At 43.9% G+C, this 875-nt stretch overlaps 1 pseudogene across 1 annotated transcript; it reads left to right on the plus strand.

The window, feature by feature from the left end:
- Positions 1 to 236: 236 nt before the first annotated feature.
- LOC307113421 (dynein light chain roadblock-type 1-like) lies at positions 237 to 587 on the plus strand (annotated as a pseudogene). Its single transcript has one exon. The product of its transcript is annotated as a dynein light chain roadblock-type 1-like (transcript).
- Positions 588 to 875: the final 288 nt, after the last annotated feature.

Consider the following 875-nt stretch of genomic DNA (forward strand, 5'->3'; position numbering starts at 1 on the left):
TAAGCAGTGAATTGTTTCCTGTTACTACAAAGAAAGAACTCATTCTGGTCACTGGTTGCAAAAAAAAAAGACAGAACCTACTTCATTTCCCTATAGCTATGGAGACGTTGCCCTCTAGGCAAGTGAGCTTTTAAATTATTGTACCCTAAAAATAACATTCTCATTCCTAAACGGGTTATAGAAATTGAAATGGTGGGGGCTATGCTGGCCATAGGGAGCTTGCCGATTGGTCTGCAATGGCAGAGGTGGAGGAGACACTGAAGTGACGTCAGAGCCAGAAGGGAATGCAGGGAATCATCATGGTGAACACGGGAGGCATTCGCGTTAAGAGCACCATGGACAATCCCACCACCACACAGTACGCCAACCTCACGCACAACTTCATCTTGAAGGCCCGGAGCACTGTCTGAGAAGTTGACCCCCAGAATGATCTCAGCTTCCTTTGAATTCACTCCAAGAAAAATGAAATTATAGTTGCACCAGACAAAGACTATTTCCTGATTGTGATTCAGAATCCAACTGAATATCAACCAAAGAATTTGTATGCATATATGCATAACCCATGGATACAGACAATAGGGTGGTGAAGGCCTGGGGGGGGCGGGGGGGGCAGAGAGCACTAGAAGGGGTCAGTGGGAGAAAAAAGGGGACATATGTAATACTTTCAACAATAAAGATTTAAAAAAAAGAAAAGAAAGAAAAGAATCCAACCGAATAAGCCACTCTCTTGGCTACACACATCATTCCTTAATTTAATGTCCCCCAAGAATAATAGTGTTAATTATGTCAACTAACTGGCAGGTGGAAATCACCTTAGAGTCCATGCAGACCAATTCAGTGACCCAAGGTGGGATGCAGCTTCACCCCATCCCACT

The sequence above is a fragment of the Cnephaeus nilssonii genome, assembly GCF_951640355.1.
Source record: "Cnephaeus nilssonii genome assembly, chromosome: 17".
NCBI classification, from domain to species: Eukaryota; Metazoa; Chordata; class Mammalia; order Chiroptera; family Vespertilionidae; genus Cnephaeus; species Cnephaeus nilssonii.